Source organism: Saimiri boliviensis, chromosome 13 (assembly GCF_048565385.1).
Source record: "Saimiri boliviensis isolate mSaiBol1 chromosome 13, mSaiBol1.pri, whole genome shotgun sequence".
Classification (NCBI taxonomy): Eukaryota; Metazoa; Chordata; class Mammalia; order Primates; family Cebidae; genus Saimiri; species Saimiri boliviensis.
Genome location: NC_133461.1, coordinates 266785 through 273625, shown reverse-complemented (window position 1 = coordinate 273625; position 6841 = coordinate 266785). Strand labels below are relative to the sequence as shown.

General features: G+C 50.0%; 1 protein-coding gene and 2 long non-coding RNA genes across 3 annotated transcripts in view; 2 read left to right on the top strand and 1 right to left on the bottom strand.

Moving 5' to 3' along the window:
• Window positions 1–6841, bottom strand: part of PARD6G (par-6 family cell polarity regulator gamma) — an 87834-nt gene that overhangs the window by 23507 nt on the left and 57486 nt on the right. The gene's annotated exons all lie outside the window — the stretch shown is intronic.
• Window positions 1–6841, top strand: part of LOC120361654 (uncharacterized) — a 64286-nt gene that overhangs the window by 32378 nt on the left and 25067 nt on the right. The window lies entirely within an intron of this gene.
• LOC141579915 (uncharacterized) overlaps window positions 1–6841 on the top strand; it is a 27953-nt gene extending 21112 nt beyond the window's left edge. Inside the window, exon 2 of the long non-coding RNA XR_005577806.2 lies at window positions 5908–6841. This is a non-coding gene — a long non-coding RNA (uncharacterized LOC141579915). The remainder of the gene's footprint in view (window positions 1–5907) is intronic.

Here is a 6841-nt window from a genome sequence, read left to right as displayed (position 1 = left end):
CCCGGCTGCCAGGAGCTACGCTGTAGCTGGTCTCACCTCCGTCAAGGGAGGCAGAGCCTTATGGGAGAGCCCACTTGTGCCTCGGAATGAAAGTTCAGGGATCTGCAGAGAGGATGGGAAAGGGGAAGCTAAATGTCCTGTGGAAAAGTGGGATAGAGGCCTGGCTGGGCAAACCAGGGCCTGAGCTCACTCCTGGTGATATACTCTCAGCAGCCCAAGTGGCAGAGGGGGCAAGGAGTGCCTGCTACCTGAGGCCTCTGCTTGGGAAGTTCCCGGCAGGAGAGCCAGGCAGGACGTGGGCAGTGACAGCTGGGGCTGGCAGGCAAGGACACGCAGTTGGGAGGGGCGCAGCCGGCAGCACCTGGGAATGCAGCACCATGCTCACAGAGGCTCCACATTGCACTGGAGGGGGCTCTGCTCCACGGTGTATGCCCTCCAGTCCTCACAGGGGCCCTTCCAGGACCAACCCAACCAGTGTCGGGAGTCCTCACCCTCTGCCAGCTGGGGCACACTGCGGCCCCTGGGTGTTTTCAGAATGCCAATCACATTCTCAAGCTTAACTGTCTCTATGGCACTTTAGTGGTGAATGGCAGGGCTGCTCGCCATTTCCTGGAGGAGGTAAGCCTAACGGCAGTTCCCACCAATAAGCTTGGCATAGGCATCACATGCTCCTGGGTCTCACCTTGTACAAGCTTTGTTGGGGGCCAGACGTCCACCTGCAGGTCCAGCCGTTTCTCATCACAACAGACAGCCCACCACAGGGACAGCCACAACTTAGCCCCATGGTTCTGCTCCCAGATGTGGACATCTGGGGACATTCTAGTTGTCACAAGTTGGGGGATGCTCCTGGTATCTAGATGGAAGAGGCCAGGAGCACCGATAAACAGCTATCCACTTGCAGATGCCCCAGGAAAGAAATGGCCGGCCCAGAAGATCCGCCGTGCTGAGGGTAAGAACCCTGGCCTCACATGCACGTTTCCAGCAGGTTGGAAGGTGGTTCCTACAGAGTCAGGCTGTTCAAAGGCCTGAATCTCATTTGCAGTCTTGACATTAGAACATGGGCTGCAATTGGAGAAGGGAGATAAAGCCAAAGGGAAGATTTTTGCAAAACAAGCTGCAGGTGAGCTTGGAGAAGGGCAGAGCCACACACCCAGAGTGGAAAAGTATGCTGATCTTCCCAGTGGCTCTAAAACAACAACCAAAAGACAAAAAACCACCAGCATCCGTCTTCTTCCTTTACAGCCAGACAAATCTCCCTGGCTCTAATGGGTTTCAGGCAGAGATGGCTTCCTGAGGGCAGTGCCAGTCAGAACGGGTGGGGCAGGCCCTGGAGTTCTAATCGCCCCAAGCTGAGTCCCCCATGGCTCAGCACATGATCCTTCGTGTGGCACTCACAGCCCCAGCTTGTGCACTGTGTGGTCGTTCTCTCTCCAAGTACTCTCTGCCTAGGAGCCTGCTTCATCCTGCTTCATGTCTCTGAAGCTGAGAGAAGCCCCTTGTGTGTTTCTGCAGACATTCGCTTGGCTTCAGCACTCACCGCTCCCCAGACCACAAAGGTATATGGGTTTAGCAAAACCCGTCATAATGATTTTTCTTGATCAAAAACAGCCCTAACAATTTTTATACAACTTTTAAATAAAAACAAATGGAAAACACAATAAATAAATCCTCTAAATAAAGCTGTGGTATAAAGTTTAAATTCCCCAAGTCAGAAGTCAGTTGGATGTCCCCGTCTGAGCTGAGAGCACATGACATATAACAAAACCACATGGACAGACAAAACCCCAAATTATAATTCCAGTGTCCTGTGTGCAGTGATGACCACACTGCTAAAAGCACTTTAATTCTTGTTTCTACAAACTTTCTTTTTACACATATGTTAGCAGTCAAAGAGTTCTGTTTTTCTTGGTCCTTTTTATTGTCCAAACTGGAGGAAATTAAGAACCCACCCCAATGCATTTGCCCCTGATGTGAAAACGAAACACTAGGGCTTCAACCAGATGAGGGGCATTTATGAAAACCCACAGCTAAGGTCACACTCAATGCCAAACCCTGGGCACCTCCAACTAAGGTCAGGAACAAGACAAGGGTGTCCGCTCTTATTCCTTTTAGCCTAGGCGCTGGTCATGTGGCAACTCTATGTTTGAGCCTCTGAGGAACTGCCAGGCTGCTGTGACTCCACGTGATCTCACAGAGTCATATGTGAGTATTCACGGCGGCATCATTCATGGTGGCCAAGAGGTGGAAACAACCACAATGTCCATCAACTGATGAACAGATGAACACAGTGTGGTCCATCCATACAGTGGGGTCTCATTCAGCCACAAGCAAGAGAGAGGCACTGAAACAGGCCATGACACGGATGAGCCACACCACAGATGACGACACAAATGATCCACGACATGAATAAGCCATAACACAGATAACACCACAGATGAGCCACTAAAGCATCCGAGTGAGCCACTCACTCACGCTGAGTGAGAGAGGCCAGGCACACAGACCATGGACTCTGTAATTCCTTTCATGTGAAATTTCCAGAACAGGAAAACCGAGAGAGACAGAAAGCAGGTTAGAGGTTCCAGGGGCTGGGGGTTGGGGAGATGGGGAAAGACTACTTAACAGGCACAGAGACTTATTTTTGGGGTGATGAAAATGTCCTAAAACTGACTATGGCATTGGCTGCACAACTCTGAACACACTAAGAAACACTGGATTGGACAAGTTAATTGGCTGGATGCTGAATTATGTCTCAATAAAGCTGAAGAATAAGATGGCTCCTTCCAGCTTTGCAGGAACCTAACTGCTAGTCCCACAAACTTGCCCTCCTAATTGTTGTAACCTTGAATGCCTTCCTAAGAATGAGAGATTTGTGAGAGAGCCTAACCTTTTCCCTGCTTTTAATCTACTCTCCTTCAGCAAATTAAGACTAAAATCTACATTAATGAATTACGATCTGAAATGTGTTCCTTTCCTATATCATCTAAGGGGAGTTACCAGCATGTCCCTTGCTATATCATGGGTGCCTTCCTATATTCTACCCTTAAAGGGGGTCACCTTTTGCCATTTCCCAGGATGAGGGCCTCACCAATGCAGGCGACAGGTTGCCACCAGGAGGCGACCGACGGCTGCACGGGCTGGTCCGGACCGCAGTGGGGACAGCGCCCGGAGTGTGGCCTGGGAAGCCTGTGCAGCGTGCAGACACTGGGACGGTGTCATGAACCACAATGAACTGACTTAGGACACATTTCTCAACACAGTGGCCAGACATTTTTATTATTTTTTCTTCTGACAACTTTGGGTTGCTTCCATTTTTGTCACAAACATGGAGTTTTCAGTCATCCCAGACAGTTCTGCCCTGGCTTCTGTGCAGTACTTCACAGCTTTGCAGAGGGACGGAGCAGTACTTGGAGGATGAACCCCAACCGCTGTCTGCCTGTTATTTTCAGCCCATGGCAAGACAGAAGGAAGAGTGGCAGGAAGAGCCAGCACATCGCCACAGCTGCGGGGCACTAGAATGCACGGGCCCTTGCTTCTAGGTGCCCTCGGTGATTTGCCCAAGTTGTTTCCATAACTCTGACAGCACCTTCATCAGATAGCAACTAAGATGAAAATAAACCAGGAGGAATTAAGGGAGCACATTTAGAACTGACTCAAGTCTGGAATGGACTATCAGGAAAAAAAGATCAGTTTTTTGGTCCCTCCAAATCCATGGTTTTAGGAAAGTTCTGTCACCGTGGCAGCTCTGAGAGCCACGGTCTCAGGCCTAAGCCTCCACCACTGCCTGCTCCTGAGCGTCCACTCAGCCTGCCGACCACCTGACTCTGCCTCCCCATCCTGCCTGGCTGTGGACACGAGGCCGCCTTCCACATGGAGACATGTCTAAGCGCAGCGGCTCTGCCCTGACTGCCACCGAACAGCTCAGGAGACACATCTAAGTCACATCAAGATCTAACGAGACAACCACCTGTCTGCTGAAGCAGCGGAAGGAGGTGAAAGCCACTGGTGGGAACACAGACAAAACCAGATGACTCTGCCAGGCTTATCCCCAGGGATACTTTCTCAGCTTGACTGTGGCGATAGACTCCCAGTGGGAACCAGCAGTGCACTAAGGATGGCTTGAGCTCAGACAGTGCCTAACCCTGCAGCTGTGCGAGGCAACCCCTTTATCCTAGGGTTTGCCTTGGGCTGTAGTCACGCTGCTCGAGGGTAACTGCTCTTTCTGAGATGATGTTAGAAAATCACGCAATCTACAACTAACTGAAACATCCTGTACTCTCTAGGTTCTCAGCCTGGGTATTTTCCAGTACAATATTGCACACACTGACCTTGCATAGTGGGAATCTGGTAAGTGTGATGTGCTTTGCTGGGAGGAGTGGATCATTCCCACAAGCATACAGGTGGCACACTCACAGGGTCTTTCACATACTTATCTTCAGAAGCTGATTTAATTTTTTTTAGAGGCAAGGTCTTACTCTGTTGCCCAGGCTAGATGTGAACTCCTGGGCTCAAGCCAACTTCCTGCCTCAGTCTCCTGAGTAGTTGGGACTACAGGCATGCACCATCATACCGGCCTAAGCTTTAATGAATTAAGAATGAAATTAACTTTTGTTGTCTTTCCTATCTAGTTAAATTTGGAGCCAACATCACCTGAATGTCACACAGCCTAGATGAAATTATTCCAGGCACATGACCAGCAGCCCTGGAACACAAGGGATACACACATGTTCACACCTTCACACACACATGCACCATCACACACATGTACTCTCCCACACGCATACACCCCTACACACACATGCACCCCCCCCACACACATGCACCCCCCACACATACACCCTCACACATGCTCGCACACCCTCACACACTCATGCACCCACACACACTCATACATGCTTGCACCCTCACACATGCTTACAACCTCATACATGCTCGCACACCCTCACATAAACCCACCACGCACGTGCATGCACCCTTACACCTTCACATATGCACCCCCACACACGCATGCCCCTCACACACATGCACCTACATACACATGCACCTCTCACACATGCACCCCTCACACACACGAATCTTTAAACATATGCACCCTCACACATGCATGTACCCTCACATGTATTAAGCACTCATACTCCTCATGCACGTGTGCATCCACACATGCATACACCCTCACACATGCTTGCACTCACACGCTCACATGCCCACACACACATACACCTACACATGCACCTACACACACCCTCATGCACACATGCACCTACACACACATGCACCTACACACACATGCACCTACACACTCATACACCCTCGCACATGCATACACCTCAGCACATGCTCACACACCCTCACACAGGCATACACCCTCACACAGGTATACACCCTAACACATACACTCTCACACACACAAGCATCCTCACACACGCATACACCCTCACACATACATGCACCCTCACACAGGCATACATCCTCACATGCATACACCCTCACACAGGCATACCATAACACATACACCCTCACACACACACCCTCACAGGTGCTCACACACCTCACATGCATACACACTCACACACATATACCTTCACACATGCACTTTACACATGCATACACCCTCATGCATACACACACATGCTCACACACCCTCACACGTGCATGCACACACAGCCCTTGCACACACCCCCAAAGGATGTACACACACATATCTCTGTGCACACACAGACTCATAGCTGCTGTTCTCAGTTGATGTGATAATTGAGGGGTACACATGATGACGTGATATGCAAGCAAGTGCTAATCAGTATTTTGTCTGTAGCTGCTGTTCCTCCAGTTTTAAAAGTAACATAAAATTTTACCCTCTGCTCCTCAAATCTGCATGCTAACCAGTATCTTCTCATCTTTTCTGGTCTTCAGAACCACTTTAAGAAACCAAGGAAGATGTGTGTGAGAACTGTAGTGAAAAAATAATGATAAAATCAAGGAAGAATCCACTAGGAGTCACTCTAATAGCCTGTTGCCAGTGGGGCTGCTTCCAAGGACATGGGGCTGGCTGCTTCAACTTGTTCTCTGGTCCTGGAAGGTCAATGTCCTGCTTTGCACGACTGAGGGGATGGCACACATGGGTGGATGCTGTCAGGTTCTCCCCAGCAGACTCCCTCCTAGTAAGAAATACTCTCGGAACACTGGGCTGAACTGTTTCTCACATTTTGCTTCAGAGTAGACAGAGCTGTGTCCCTCAGGCTAGACATAAGGCCTGTGTGTGAGAAGGAGTCTACCAACTGTGGACACACGTGACCAACACGAGCTTCAGCAAGGGGGACACACAGCATCCACAAAGCAGCCCTCAGTACACCTGGGCTGCTCCGGTTAGATTCAGTTGTGAATCACCACAACTCAGGCATTGTAGGAGAGTCACAAGGAACAGAGGAGACTCCGGCCCCTTCCCTCTTGGTGTGTACGGGCCCCCTATCCACCTCCTGGCTGTCCCATGCTGTACTCACATCACCTACTGTGAGAACAGCACCTGTCTTCACCTGCGGGCTTCACCCCAGCTCATGGATGACCACTGCTGACCTGTAAGATGCTCTGCAGGGTCAGGCACGGTTCTAAGAGATTGCCACATATGTTCTGAGAAAGGCATCATTAAGCAACTGGTTGTTATGCAAACATCCTAGAGCGCACCCAGGCTACCTGGAGTAGCCCATTGCTCTGCGACCACACACCCACACAGTGTGTTACTGTGCTGAATATACTAGGCAACTGTGACACAATGGTGGTTCTCTGTGTATCTAAATGCTTCTAAACATAGACTAGGTGCAGTAAAAATAAAATCTTACGGGACAACTAC